The 15,961-nt window shown below is 36.2% G+C and overlaps 1 protein-coding gene across 3 annotated transcripts in view; it reads right to left on the bottom strand.

Annotated features, from left to right (window-relative positions):
* HS3ST5 (heparan sulfate-glucosamine 3-sulfotransferase 5) overlaps positions 1-15,961 on the bottom strand; it is a 302,878-nt gene that overhangs the window by 174,940 nt on the left and 111,977 nt on the right. For all 3 annotated transcript variants that reach the window (XM_074397585.1, XM_039464950.2, XM_074397584.1), the window contains exon 2: positions 4,431-4,624. The gene's annotated coding sequence lies outside the window, so the exon portion shown is untranslated. The remainder of the gene's footprint in view (positions 1-4,430; positions 4,625-15,961) is intronic.

Raw genomic sequence — 15,961 nt, 5'->3', positions numbered from 1 at the left:
TTTAGTGCTAAATATTGAGTGCACACAATCAGTTTTTTTGTGGTAATTTCTATAGTCATTTATTGGCTGGATAGGAAATAGTTGCTTCAAGAAGGGCTGTAATAGTTGCTTCAAGAAGGGTTCTTCATAACAATATTTCCCAGGTTCCTGTATGCTCAGAAAATTGCCTCTAGCCTTTACACCTGGAAGGGCAGTGTGGCAGGTCACGAAACCTTTGGTACCCATAAGGGATGGTGAATTCATTATCTACCATGCATCATATTCATTGTTAGATATCTCGACTGTTACTAGTTTTGGAGGCTTTTTCATGTTTTTTCAAAATTCATCTTTTTGAAACTTCCAATAGCATGGGCTTAGCTTCTACATAAAACCTTTCAAATATTTCTCTACTCCAGGATAAAAGTAACAAGGCATTGAAGGAAAATTCTTAAGGCCAAAATGTCCCCAAGTGCCTTCTAGTAGACTTGATGTTTTGTTTGTTCAGTTAGCTCAAGTCACTCTGTCTTCCCAACCATCCTTTTAGTGCTCTTTTAAAGTAAGTTAGATTTATTATTTTAGGGCTGGAAGGGCCCTCTGGGATCATCTGGTGTAAAAGTCTCATTTTAGGATGAAGAAACAGGTTCAGGCAAAGGTGAAGATATTTTCTTAAAGTCATGCCACTACTAGGAATCTGAGTCAGACTTTGAACACCCCAGTGACTCCCAGGCAAGGATTCTTTCCACTTCACCAAGTCCTTCAAAAATACAGTGATCAAAACTGTTGCGCTACACTTAAAAAACTCGATGCATATCCTGTTACATAAAAGAATGTATCTAAAGTCTGTTTGATAATTATTTTGTTCTGTATTCTAGCTATAGAATAGCACATGCAGGATAACTGTATCAGGGAACTTTCAGTGGGTTTGCTGTTCATCTACATAAACTGTCACTTTTATTTTGTTTCTTGAAAATGAGATACTTCAGACAAATGCACATTTAGTTTTCCTACCCCGAACTCTGTAAACCATCATTTTGAAATAAAATTACACAGCTTATGCTTACAACATAAGGGCCAGATTTTATCTTCAAATATACCACCCACTCTCTAACAGCAGAATTTGGCCCTCAAAACCCATTAACAAATATTGTCATTAAACTAAAGAGCTAATTACTTTGGATTCAGAGAGAATGAATGAAATGATAGGCCAACTGCAGCTAGTCGTAATAATGGTGAAACTAACCGTATGTTACACTAGAGAATTAAAGAACAAAGACATATTAACACTAATGTAACCAAACATATAACATTATCCTCCAAACGGAACAAACTATTATAGTTAGAGAATTCTTGAAAGTACATTGTCTTACTGTTACAAGAAATAAAGAATCTTTCCAAGGGATTAATTGTCATAATTTGAAATGATCAGTGTTTAATGAAGAAGAAAACATGGAGAATTTTGTTCCACTACAATTATCCACAAATGAAGAATTATGTCTAAAAATTATTTTGATCTAATTGGACATACTGTTCATATTCAAGTTTAGTTCTAAAAGATACAAGAACCTCACTTTAAGGTTCTTTTAAACCATCATTAACAGGACTTCCTTATGGATCTATAAAAGTGAATTTTCCAGAAAACTGGATATTTTCCTGGCCCTTTAGAAATATTTTAAACTGACATTAATAATACATATTTTTTGAAGCTACATCAATAATATGTACTTTAGAAAAAAAGTATCACGAACCCTGAGAAATGATAAATATCAATCATAATTTTATCAATTGAGGATAACCGTCAATAGTGTTTTGAGTAAATATTGTTTTGATTGATTTCAACTTTCTCCCAATGCATCTGTATTTAAAATAATATAAAATGGAACCCCATCATATTATGGATTTGCAACTTCTTGCTTTTATTTACAGTATACTATTAACATTTCTCTATGTCAATAATTTTACTATATAAACTTTAATGACTTCCCAACTCCTTAAATTGAGAATAATAAATGCATTTTAATCATTTTGCAAATCTCACCGATTTCATTATTATATTGTTTCATAGTAACCAATGCTCCCAATAACTTATGTATTTAATTCTACTTTCTCCTATACTGATGGCCCCAGGTGGTTCTGCTGTTCTAAAGCTGTATATGTTGCTTTTTGTTATTTTTCCCTCTCAATATCACATATTCAGATAAAGCTAGCCAACCCTGAATTAAACCTAAATTTGCTACTTTCATTTCCATATTAATGATGTAAAAGATTATCCTCTAATAACTAAAATAATTTTAAATTCAACTTTATGTACTTAGGTACCTAAATCTTCAGTTTTCATCTTGGAGGAAAATTTTCCCCTACTTTTCTTACTGAAGAAATCATTACTGAAAAACATTCACTTAGCTTCTCTTTGTTGATGTTATCCCTAACCAGATTGTTGTTTACTGCTATTGTGTTAGACTTTCATATGGCAGGTTTGGAAGAGAAAATGTGATTATACATGAGGGGACCAGACTAGAAGATCTCAGTGGTCCATTTCTGCTCTGAAACTTTATATTTCTATGATTCTATATATTTTCTGAAATTTATTCTTTTGTTGCATGTTTTGGTTCCTGCATATTGAGACTGTCTTGTTCAAGTTCTCTGAAACTACATTGTGAGTTCTCTTTAAGAAACTGCAATGTAAAACACAGTCTGATAAATACACCAACAATAATGAACATGATTCACTTTAAGACACAATTCATTCTTTCTCCACCTCTTCTTTTTTCTAGAAAAAATAATAAAAAGAAAAAAGTAGAGAGAAAAGAAAAGATATGTTTGTCTGAAATTGAAATACGCAGATTATTTCCATATTTATGGAAAGCTTTATGAAATTTTATTGGAGACTTTATCCAATGATAAACTTGTGAACTACAAATTTTAGGCTATGTTTGGGTATGACAATCTTACTAACAAGCACAATTCTAATAACAAGTGCATGTGAAACTTCATTATTATAGTGAATCCAATTCTGTAAATTTTTAATTTTGATTACTTGAAAAAAGTACTCCATTATTTTATGCATATGACCATATTCAATTCTCTATGCATAAAACTAACAGCTAACATGTGTAGCTAATTGGCACTATTAACATATACTTCTTTTTGATGAAGGGTTTATGGTTGTCTTTTGATACATTACAGATAAAAAATTCTACACAATGTGAACAAGTGTACACAAAGACTAATAGAGACAAAAATGTCTATGAGCCTGAAATCCAATCAAAGGATTTTAATTAAAAACTTCATTCTTCACTATAAAGATAATATCTGATTGAACCTTTAAAAAAATCATCGCGATTTAAGATGTGAATATGTAAAACACATTCACTGGAATTTTTAAAAAAAGTCTTTTGTAAACTTAAAATTACAAATTATAAAAATGAAGTTGCTAAATTACATATAGGAAACAGAAATACAATAAAGTGATATTCACCAAACGTGCATGTAACTATCCACAAATATATCACATGATTTATAAGTTCTTATTTGCTAAGAAAAAATGTAATGGAAAGAGGTATTAAGCAGATTTGTTTTTTTGAAATCTAAGGCTGGGCTTTCAAAATGAAGAGAAAAAGATACCATCCTCAAAATTTAGAAATACTTTGCTAATCCTAGTAATTACTCATTATTTTCACCTTTTAGAAATTTCTTATAATTAGATACAATAACCCTAAAAATCTCAATAAATTGGAACAATACACAGAACAGAGCAACAGCTAAAGAGAACAATGACAGGGCTATCACTCTGAAAGAGAGATAGTCACACCTGGAAATTAGCTCTTCATAATGAACTTTAAAAGGGAATATTAATGAAAATTAATAACTCAAATATTACCCCTTCCTTGTTTATTCTTATGGCTATAGGACACAACCAACATAACAGATCATGTTTAGCATAAAGTTTGAAAATGAGAAATAGATTGTATTGAATGTCAATTTCAGTGTTTCTCAAAGGTCTAAGACACACAGGTATCAGGATGACCTGGGAGTGTGTAAATGTAAAAATACATATCTTAGGCCACATCCCATCCCTTGTGGATCCACGTTTCTGTGAACTATCCCTAGGGATCAGCATTTTAAGGATCCCTCCTGCCAACTTCATGCGACTCCTGTGCACATTAAACTTTGAGAACCACAGCATGTTACACTTTTTAATGTAATACTGATTATCAAATGTAAAGGTTTCTACTTTAATCTTCTTGTATTTACATTTACATGACACACAACAATTTTTAAATATTATGTTTTATTTATTTCCCCTTTTTGCTGTGGAACTACACATACATGGATATTTTTTTCTTAAATTTAATAGTTACTTTCACTTTCTTATATTTTATTTAAATATATCATTACTTTTCACGTTATTAAGAGTTAGGCAAGAATGTGTGTTACCCCACAAATTCACTTACCTTCAAATCCTTGTGCTCATTCAGAAATTTTTCAACATATATGGTGGAAACTTTCAAAGGAATACATGTAGTAGATTGTCTCTTTAATTTTCAAGGGTTTTAAGACAGACCAAGGAGATTCTTGGGGTAGCTGCCAGAAATGCCGTTGAGAAGAGAAGACACCAATGCTGCAGACAGTGAGTACCTGATTATCTCTAAACAGAACAGAAAAACAAGTGGTTGGTCACCTTTAATTGATAGAGAATCTGCTATGGAGAAAGTTATTTTCAGTGTTACTAAATTTAAACTTGGCCTGGGTTTGCTGCTTCCTGATTTAGCACAGTTGTCATTTAAAATTTCATGTCATTGTGAAGTCAGAATTACATGATGCTGCCCGCAGAGCATTCTGGTTGCATTCCTATCGCTTTAATTGACTATTTTTTCTAAACATTGCATCAAGTGATATCATTACTAATTCTATTTTTGATATGCAGGTGCTACATTTTGCTGCTCAATTTCTAAGTCAGGTTGATGAAGTCTCTTGGAAATATTTCTTTACATGAGGCTCTATCATTCCCCTAAAAGATAAAATGGAAAACTTTTGCTAAATCCTAATGGAATCATCTGGTAATTTTGCTATATTTCCTTTCACATGGGTAATGCTTGCCAAGATAATTAGACATAAACAAGAAAATATTCTTTTTAGTCAAAATGTGTTGCCTGTTCAGGAAAACCAAAATTCTAGCATTTTTGTTGAATGAGTTAAGTAGAAGTTGATAGTGGTTGACAGAAAAAGAGAAGAAAACATCTATTTTTAAAAGTGGTAATCAACCATGCATGTACTTTCCTAAAAAAAAAATAGAGGAAATAGGCCAGGCACAGTGGCTTATGCTTGTAATCTCAGCACTTTGGGAGGCTGAGGTGAGCGGATCACGAGATCAGGAGATAGAGACCATCCTGGCTAACACGGTGAAACCTCGTCTCTACTAAAAATACAAAAAAGATTAGCCGGGGGTGGTGGCATGTGCCTGTAGTCCCAGCTACTTGGGAGGCTGAGGCAGGAGAATTGTTTGAACCCGGGAGGCAGAGAGTAAACTGAGATCATGCTATTTCACTCCAGCCTGGGCAACAAGAGCGAAACATTGTCTCAAAAAAAATAAAAAAAAAATAGAGGAAATGAAATATACAGATAAATACATGGTCAAAAACAAAATAACAAGAGCATATACATATGCAAACTCAGAGTACACTGTATAGCAATAGCTGTCAGAGAAGATTCTATTGCTTGGCCAACCAAAAGCTGTTCCCAACTCTCTTCTTTTTTGCTATATGTCTCACAAATAGAGAACAGAAATTCACTTTCTGATTCTTCCTTACTGCTAAGAATGGTCATGTGACCCCATTTTGGCTCCCAATTTGGGCTCATAAGCTATAAGAAGTGTGCTGGGGAGCATTCCAAAGATGGCCAAATAAGAGGCGGCTCCGGAAAGCAAATCCCATTGAGAGAGACACAGAAGCCATATGGTCTCCACAATTCCAAATAAGGCAAAAAGTTAATTTTTTGGGTCTGGTTAGACAGTGGATATAAACCAAACAGGGCAAGATGAGGCAAGATGGGACACTGCCCCACCCAGGAGGTACATGCAATTGACCGGAGGACCAGGGGATCTACTCTGGGACTTCGGTTCTGATAAAGAGCTCCACCCAAGCTTTCTACAACCCACGGAACAGGAGATCTTCACCAGGCTGAAAAGTCTCAGTGAGCTGCCTGAACAGAGCAGAATAGCAATTTCAGCCGGTGTTCGGGCTGTCAGCATAGATCTAGGTGGAAGCACTGGCTGATGCCAAAGCCAGAAAGCCAGCTGGATGGAGCCATCCACCCCTCAGAAAGAAGGGGAACTGAAAAAAGGAAAACAGCCCATACAGCAGGATGGGTCCCCCCGCACAAAGCCCAGCAGGCTAAAAATCTCTCACTCCAGTTTCGCACCCAGAACATCAGTTAGAGAGTGACCAGAAATGATTGAGCTCATTGGTGGGAAGGGAAGCCACCATTGCAGCCTTTCCCTGAGTAAATAAAAGACACAGCAGCTCCACTGAACCCATGGCAGCCCATCAGCTCCTCTGTAGGCAAAGGAAAGGCTGCCTCCCCAGGCAGCTACCTGAGATCAAAACTACGTAAATCCAGTGAGATGGGAAGAAACCAGTGCAAGAAGAATGAAACCATCAAAAACCAGAACGCCTCTCCCCCACCGTGAGACCACAACTCCTCACCAGCAAGGGAACAGAGCTGGATGAAGAACAAATTTGATGACTTGACAGAAGCAGGCTTCAGAAGGTGGTAATAACAAACTTCTCTGAGTTAAAGGACAATGTTCTATCCCAATGCAAAGAAACTAAAAACCTTGAAAAAAGGTTAGAAGAAATGCTAACTAGAGTAACCAGTTTTGAGAAGAACACAAATGACTTGATGGAACTAAAACAAATACAGCACAAGAACTTTGAGAAGCATACACAAGTTTCAATAGCTGAATAGATCAAGCAGAAGAAAGTTTATCAGAGATTGAAGATCAACTCAGTGAAAACAAGAAGGCAAGAAAAGAGAACAAATAATGAAAAAAAAAAATGAACAAAGCCTTCAAGAAATATGAGATTATGTGAAAAAAATCTAATCTACACTTGATTGGTGTACCCGAAGACGACAGGGAGAATGAATCCATGCTGGAAAACACTCTTCAGGATATTATCCAGGAGAACTTCCCCAACCTAGCAAGGCAGGCCAACATTCAAATATAGGAAATAGAGAGAACACCACAACGATACTCCTTTAGAAGAGCAACCCCAAGGTACATAGTCATCAGATTCACCAGGGTTGAAATGAAGGAAACAATACTAAGGGCAGCCAGAGAGAAAGGTCGGGTCACCCACAAAGGGAAGCACATCAGACTCACAGGGGATCTCTCAGCAGAAACCCTACAAGCCAGAAGAGAGTGGGGGCCAATATTCAACATATTTAGAGAAAAGAACTTTCAGCCAGAATTTCATATCCAGTCAAACTAAGCTTCCTAAGTGACGGAGAAATAAAATCGTTTATGGACAAACAATTGCTGAGAGATTTTGTCACTACCAGGCCTGTCCTACAAGAGCTCCTGAAGGAAGCACCAAACACAGAAAGGAAAAACCAGTACCAGCCACTGCAAAAAAGAACCAAATGACAAAGAACAATGATGCAATGAAGAAATTACACCAACCATAGGGCAAACCCACCAACCAGTAATAAAATGGCAGGATCAAATTCACACATAACAATATTAACATTAAATGCAAATGAACTAAATGCTCAATCAAAAGACACAGATTGACAAATAGGATAAAAAGATAAGAACCATCGGTATGCTGTATTCAGGAGATCCATCTCATGTGCAAAGACACACATAGACTCAAAATAAAGGGATAGAAGAAGATTTATCAAGAAAATTGAGAGCAAACAAAAGCAGGGGTGGCAATCTTAGTCTCTGATAAAACAGACTTCAAGCCAACAAAAATCAAAAGAGACAAAGAAGGGCATTACATAACGGCAACAGGATCAATACAACAAGAAAAGCTAACTATTCTAAATATATATGTACCCAATACAGGAACACCCAGATACATAAAGCAAGTTCTTAAAGAACTACAGAGACTTAGACTCCCACACAATAGTAGTGGAAGACTTTAACACTCCAGTCTCAGTATTAGACAGATCAACAAGAAAAAAATTCAACAAGGAAATCCAGGACTTGAATGCTGATCTGGACCAAACAAACTTAATAGACATTTATAGAACTCAGAATCCCAAATCCACAGAATATACATTCTTCTCAGCACCACATCACACTTACTCTAAAATCAACCCTATAACTGGAAGTAAATCACTCCTCAGCAAATGTAAAAGAATGGAAATCATAACAGTTCTGAGAGAACACAGTGCAATCAAATTAGAACTCCAGATTAAGAAACAAACTCAAAACCATACAACTTCATAGAAAATGAACAATTGGCTCCTGAATGTCAGCTGGATAAACAATGAAATGAAGACAGAAATAAAGACGTTCTTTGAAAACAACGAGAATGAAGACACAACATACCAGAATCACTGGGACACATTTAAAGCAGTGTCTAGACGGAAATTCATAGCAATAAATGCCCACATGAGGAGCAAGGAAAGGTCAAAAATCAACACCCTATCATCAAAATTGAAAGAGTTAGAGGAGCAAGATCAAAAAACCTCAAAAGCTAGCAGAAGACAGGAAATAACTAAGATCAGAGCAGAACTGAAGGAGATAGAGATGTAAAAAACCCTTCAAAAAATCAACAAATCCAGGAGCTCATTTTCTGAAAAGATCAACAAAATATATAGACTGCTTGTCAGACTAATAAAAAAGAAAGGAGCAAATAATCAAATAGATGCAATAAAAAATGATAAAAGGAGATATTACCACCAATTTCACAGAAATACAAACTACCATCAGAGATTACTACAAACAACTCTATGCACACAAACCAGTATATCTGGAAGAAATGGATAAATTCCTGGATGCTTGCACTCTCCAAAGACTAAACCAGGAAGAAGTTGAAACCCTGAATAGACGAATAACAAGGGCTGAAGTTGAGGCAGCAATTGATAGCCTACCAACTAAAAGCAGCCCAGGTCCAGATGGGTTTAGAGCCGAATTCTACAAGACGTACAAAGAGGAGCTGGTACCATTCTTTCTGAAACTATTCCAAACAATATAAAAAGAGAGAATCCTCCCCAACTTATTTTATGAGACCCATATCATCTTAATACCAAAACCTGGCAGAGATGCAACAACAACAACAAAAAAAACTTTAGGGCAATTTTCATGATGAACATCAATGCAAAAATCTTCAATAAAATACTGGCACACAGAATGCAACAGCAAATCAAAAAGCTTATTCATCATGATTGAGTAGGCTTCATCCCAGGGATGCAAGGCTGGTTCAACATATGCAAGGCTATAAACGTAACCCATCACAAAAACAGAACCAAAGACAAAAACCACACGATTATCTCCATAGATGCAGAGAAGGCCTTCAACAAAATTCAACAGTGCTCAATAAACTAGGTATCAATGGAACATATCACAAAATAATAAAAGCTATTTATGACAAACCAACAGCCAATATCATATGAACAGGCAAAAACTGGAAGCAATCCCTTTGAAATCTGGCACAAGACAAGGATACCCTCTCTCATCACTCCTATTCAATATAGTACTGGAATTTCTAGCCAGAGCAATCAGGCAAGAAAAAGAAATAAAGGGGATTCAATTAGGAAAGGAGAAATCCAAATTGTCTCTATTTGCAAATGACATGATTGTATATCTAGAAGACCCCATTGTCTCAGCCTCAAATCTCCTTAAACTGATAAGCAACTTCAGCAAAGTCTCAGGATACAAAATCAATGTGCAGAAATCAGAAGCATATCTATACAGCAATAGCAGACAAACAGAGCCAAATCAAAAGTGAACTCCCATTCACAATTGCTACAAAGAGAATAAAATACCTAGGAACACAACTAACAAAGGATTTAAAGGACCTCTTCAAGGAGAACTACAAGCCACTGCTCAATGAAATAAGAGAGGACATAAACAGATGGAAAAACATTCCATGCTCATGGTTGGGAAGAATCAACATCGTGAAAATGGCCATACTGCCCAAAGTAATTTATAGATTAAATGCTATCCCCATCAAGCTACCAATGACCTTCTTCACAGAACTGGAAAAAAACAAAAGAGAGTCTGCATAGCCAAGACAATCCTAAGCAAAAAGAACAAATCTGGAGGTATCATGCTGCCTGACTTCAAACTATACTACAAGGCTACAGTAATCAAAACAACATGGTACTGGTACCAAAATAGAGACACAGACCAATGGAACAGAACAGAGGCCTCAGAAGCAACACTACACATCTAAAATGATCTGATCTTTGACAAACCTGAGAAAAACAAGCAATGGGGAAAGGATTCCCTATTTAATACATGGTGTTGGGAAAACTGGCTAGCAATGTGCAGAAAGCAGAAACTGGACCCCTTCCTGACACCTTACATTAAAATTAACCCCAGATGGATTGAAGATCTAAACATAAGACCTAACACCATAAAAACCCTAGAAGAAAACCCAGGCAAAACCATTCAGGACAGGCATAGGCAAGGACTTCACAGCTAAAACACCAAAAGCAATGGCAAAAAAAGTCAAAATAGACAAATGGGATCTAATTACACTCCAGAGCTTCTGTACAGCAAAGGAAAACAATCATTAGAGTGAACCAGCAACCAACAGAATGGGAAAAATTTTTTGCAATCTACCCATCAGACAAAGGGCTAATATCCAGAATCTACAAAGAACTAAAACAGATTTACAAGAGAAAAACAATCAAACCCATTCAAAAGTGGGTGAAGGAAATGAACAGACACTTTTCAAAAGAACACATTTGTGAGGCTGATAAACATATGAAAAAAAAGCTCATCATCACTGTTCATTAGAGAAATGAAAATCAAAACCATATTGAGACACCATCTCTCACCAGTTAGAATGGTGATCATTAGAAAATCTGGAGACAACAGATGCTGGAGAGGATGTGGAGAAATAGAACACTTTTACACTCTTGGTGGGAGTGCAAATTAGTGCAACCATTGTGGAAGACAGTGTGGTGATTCCTCAAGGATCTAGAAATAGAAATACCATTTGACCCAGCAATCCCATTACTGAGTATATACCTAAAGAAGTATAAATTGTTCTATTATAAGGACACATGCACATGTATGTTCACTGTGACACTGTTTGCAATAGCAAAGACCTGGAACCAACCCAAATGTCCATCAGCAATAGAATGGATAAAGAACATGTGACACATATACACACCATGGAATACTATGCAGCCATAAAAAACGATGAGTTCATGTCCTTCATAGGGACATGGATGAATCATGAAAGCATCATTCTAAGCAAACTGACACAAGAACAGAAAACCAAACACTGCATGCTATCACTCATAGGTGAGTGTTCAACAATTAGAACATGTGGACACAGGGAGGGGAGCATCACATATTGTGGTCAATTGGGGGGCTAGGGGAGGGACAGTGAAGAGTGGGGAGGGTGAGGAAAGATAATGAGGGGAGAAATATTAGGTATAGACAATGGAGGGATGAAGGCAACAAACCACCTTGTCATGTATGTACCTATGCAACAATCCTGCATGATCTGCACATGTACCCCAGAACCTAAAGTACAATTAAAAACAAAGAAGTAGTGTGCTGGGTAAGAAATCCTGGCAGAATATTGTTTTATTGATGGATAAATTCCTGCTTCTCTTCTCTCTTTCACACATTTGTTTGCCTTGAATGAAGACATGATGCTTTGGGGATAGAGCAGCTCTCTTGTCCCCATGATGTAAAAGACAATGAAAGTCCAGAGAAACACAAAGATACAGGACCTGTCATGGATGAGCAGCTTAACCAATATCAGTAACTGCTTTCTCTGAAATTCTACCTGTGTAAACCATTCAGTTTTTGGTTTCTTGCTAATAGAGGCATTGCTCGTTGATGAAATGCTCAAAAAATATGTGAAAAAGTAAGTGCCACTGAAATGGTTGAAGTGATATCTACTGTTTAACTCCTTAGAGTGTCATCTGCAATAAGGAGAAATTTTCATGATGTAGTCAAAAAACAGTCTTCATTCTGATAGAGATTGGAATTTGCCTGTTTCTTTTTGACTCCTAGGAGAGTTGAGCATGTAGAGAAAAATGGGACAGGAGATGATGGTAATGAATTAAAACAGAATGGAATGGAAAGCCTAGTGCAGGGCTTGGTTTGGAAGAAGAGGGTCCAGTATTATAGCAGTAAAAATTAAGGAACTCAGTGGGGGATCCTTCAGTGTTTCTCAAAGGCCTAAGACCTACAGTGACAAAGCTCAGGGACAATGCTATCAAATTACTCAAAATCTCAGTGACAGACTCCAACTTCATTATTCTTATCCCACGAAGTCCTATGGATTCTTCTTTACTGAAATGTTTTTCACATTTAGCACTTCACTACTAACTTCCTATCATAAACATTTCTTCCTTAACCATAGTTCAGGCTTTCACCATCTTTTTCCTAAACTATTGGCACAGACTCTTGAACATATTTCTCTTTTTCTTTTTTCTTAGATGCTATAGTATGCTTTATAACTGCCTTAAGACTTAACTTCTTAAAGCACTGATCTCAGTGGATCCCTATTCTGTTCAAAACACAAGAGCTCTCTTTGTTTACTGAATGAAGTTTGATACAGTTTAAATATTTGTTCCCGCCAAAATCCTATGGTGAACTGTAATCCCCATTGTTGAAGGAGGGGCCTGGTAGGAGGTGATTGGATCATGGGGGTGGATTTCTCATGAATGGTTTAGCAGCAACCCTTGGTATTGTTCTTGTGATAGTTTTCATGAGATATGATCATTTAAACGGGTTTATAACTGAACTCATAAAAACCTTCCTCGTAAATACAGCCTTTCTCCAGTGTTTTCGTTTTGTAAATAGCACCATCAGTCATTATTTGACCAAAACCCAAGATCTTAGATCTTTTAAAAATGTTGCTCCTGCTTTCACCATGTATGTGCCTACTGCCATTTGCCTTCTGCCATGATTGTAAGCTTCCTGAGGCCTCCCTAGAAACCAAGCAGATGCCAGCACTATGCTTCCTGAAAAGCCTGAAGAACTATGAGCCAATTAAGCCTCATTTATTTATAAGTTACCTAGTCTCAGGTATTTCTTTATAGCAACACAAGAATGATCTAATACAAAGTCCAACATCCTTAACCTGGCATTTAAGTCTCCCTATAACATGAAGGCTTCTAGATTTCCTATCCTCTTCTGAACACTCCAGGTGGTTTGGTGGGTGGATTTATTCCCACTCCAAAGTTGCACTCTAATTTGCTTAAGATAATCAGTGTATCTCAACCTCTACCTGCAATGATAGGAATGAGCACATGAGCACATGACCTTACTAGGTCAGTTGATCTCCATTCTGAGGCTTTGGTTACCCTATTCTGAAAAAAAAAAAAAAAAAAAAAAAAAAAAAAAGCTCTGTTTTTTTTTTTTTACTACTGGTAGTCATCTTGGGATCATAAGAGGAGAGCCTGCATGAAACTAAATGAACACCAACGATACAGAGCTGTGAAACAGAAAAAGAGGAACTGGGTTCTGAGCCTGTTGTTTCGCACTTGGTGACAGATTTGCTTGCAAGAGGAATATCCTGAACATTTCAATTATATGCGAATATACAGATTCCTTTTCTGAATTAAGCCACTTTGGGTTAGTATTTCCATTACTTTCAATTAAAAATATCTTTTTTATCTATTTCTATTTTTATTGTGTGCCTTCCAATTTCATTCATTTTACTCATCTCTCTTATTATCCATATTCTACCTTTCTTCATGATTCAGCTCACCTCCTCTGTTAAACTTTTCAGATTCTTCTAATTCATAATGAGAAAATCTTAAATAGAAATCACTTTATTATCCACTGTATATCTTAATACGAGAGCTCATGAAGGTCTATGACCAATCATTTGGTGATGCATCTCAAATTTTATCTTTACTTAACATTTTTCCCCTTATTTCCATAGTTATTTATTTATTGAAGTTTCAGCAGAGACGAGGTTTCTTCATGTTACACAGGCTGGTCTTAAACTCCTGGGCTCAAACAATTCACCTGCCTCACCTTCTCAAAGTGCTGGGATTACAGGCATGGGCCACCATGCTTGTCCCATACTTTTATTTCTAATTGAATAGTTGATATGCCAACTTGAATGTTTCGAAGACTCTCCAAACTGAATTTGTTTGTAACTAAATCCATAAAAACCTTCCTCTTAACACAACCTCATCCAGTGTTCTCTTTTTGTAAACAGCACCATCAGTCACCAGTTGAATAAGCCAAAATCCAAATTCTTCAACCCTTTAAAAAGGAATCAAGTAGATTTGATCCATCTTTTCTTCCTTAGGTTCACTATCTAATCATCAGATCCTTTTGATTTTACTTCATAAATAATTTTCAGACCTACTTCACTACTTTGCTCTGTATATCCTCCTCCTTTCTTCCTTCTCCTCTACCACCAACACAACCTTGTCTGTTTCCTTCCAGCATATTTTTCACAGGGCATTTAGAGTGATCTTTAAAAAAACACAATTAATCATGCCAATCCCTTGTATAAAAACCTTCAATATCTTTCCACTGTTCTCAGGCTAAAGAAAGATAACACTTTTCTGTGATCTCACATCGTCTGATGCCTGTCTAACTCTCTCACCTCATCTTCCTAGAGAAGACACTCTTTTTCTTTTTTCATTTTTAGATACCCAACATTTAGCAGAGTTTTAGTACATAGTAGGTGCTCAATAAATATTTGTTGAATGAATGAACAATTACTTTGCAATAACTCTTGAATCGTGAAGCACCTTGTGTTGTAAATTTTTCCTTCATATATTATTGTCTGAATTACTTATAAGTATATTGAAGATAAAGATATGACTTATATTACTTCATATCTTATAAGGGAATGCCATGCAAGTAGTATGGGATCAGAAGGTATTTGATTTTAGCAATATTAATAATTCAACTCTGAATACTTTTTAAAAGGTCGAAGTTGATTCTGTCTCTCAAAATGGCTAGATTACCACTTTTCCATAAGATCAGAAATGAACCGGCTGGGCGCAGTGGCTCACACCTGTGATCCCAGCACTTTGGGAGGCAGAGGCAGGCAGAGCAGGAGATTGAGATGTCCTGGCTAACATGGAGAAACACCGTCTCTACAAAAATGCAAAAATTAGCTGGATGTGGTGGCATGTGCCGGTAATTCCAGATACTCAGGAGGCTGAGGCACAAGAATAGCTTGAATCCAGGAGGTGGATGTTGCAGTGAGCTGAGACTGTGCCACTGTATTCTAGTCTGGCGAGAGAGTGAGACTCCATTTCAAAAAAAAAAAAAAAAAAAAAAAAAAGAGCCAGAAGAAATATATTATTACTCTGCCAAAAATGTAGCAAAAAATAGAAAATTTGTGTCTCATCCGAATTTTACAGAATTTATACAGATTAATTATAAAGAAGCTGCTTTTCTGCATGACAAAACCCTCAGTTAAGCCTTGAGTTCTATGGACACTCAAACCTGTTTGCTATTTTCATCATCACATTTTCAAATATTTTATATTTCTCTTTAGACATCATTTATCCTTGAAAAATAGAAAAAATACATTTAATAACTAAGAGCGGAAGTCTTTTTGAGTTAGAGACTGATTATTTTGGAAAACAGTTACCCCAAGTACAAATTCATTCCTAGTTAGTGGATATTTACCAGAAAAGAACAAAAGGATCTTCAGACATTTAAAAGGAGGTATGAAATGCTAGCCTATTTTATATACTAGTATCACTCCAAATAAGAGAAATATTTCCCGCAGTAGCCTAAATTGAGAACATGCATAGGAAACCTATAAGCAATGAAAACAGTGGTGCTGGGAATGTATCATGT

The sequence above is a fragment of the Saimiri boliviensis genome, chromosome 4 (genome assembly GCF_048565385.1).
Source record: "Saimiri boliviensis isolate mSaiBol1 chromosome 4, mSaiBol1.pri, whole genome shotgun sequence".
NCBI classification, from domain to species: Eukaryota; Metazoa; Chordata; class Mammalia; order Primates; family Cebidae; genus Saimiri; species Saimiri boliviensis.
This window is presented reverse-complemented; position numbering and strand designations above follow the sequence as displayed.